Here is a 277-nt window from a genome sequence, read left to right on the forward strand (position 1 = left end):
GATATCGATTTTCACTATCGCAAAAGTGAAAGATTATATTTCCATTTCTTGCATAATTTCAAATTAACTGAAAACTTTGTACAACCATGTCTGAAACCCTCAAAAAAGCAGATTAAAAAAAAAAAAAATTTAAAGCATCCAAGGTACATTTAGTTGAGTGGTCACTGAAAATTTCACAAATAAGCCTTAAAGAAGCTATCTTCAATCAGGTTCAACAAAATCTTCAAGAAAGGACAAAATCTATAACAATGTTTGTTGTATGTATTGTTTTCAGAAT

The 277-nt window shown here is 28.5% G+C and overlaps 1 protein-coding gene across 1 annotated transcript in view; it reads left to right on the top strand.

Moving 5' to 3' along the window:
- Window positions 1-277, top strand: part of LOC131887322 (flotillin-2-like) — a 4312-nt gene that overhangs the window by 1336 nt on the left and 2699 nt on the right. The window lies entirely within an intron of this gene.

This window comes from Tigriopus californicus, chromosome 9 (assembly GCF_007210705.1).
Source record: "Tigriopus californicus strain San Diego chromosome 9, Tcal_SD_v2.1, whole genome shotgun sequence".
Classification (NCBI taxonomy): Eukaryota; Metazoa; Arthropoda; class Copepoda; order Harpacticoida; family Harpacticidae; genus Tigriopus; species Tigriopus californicus.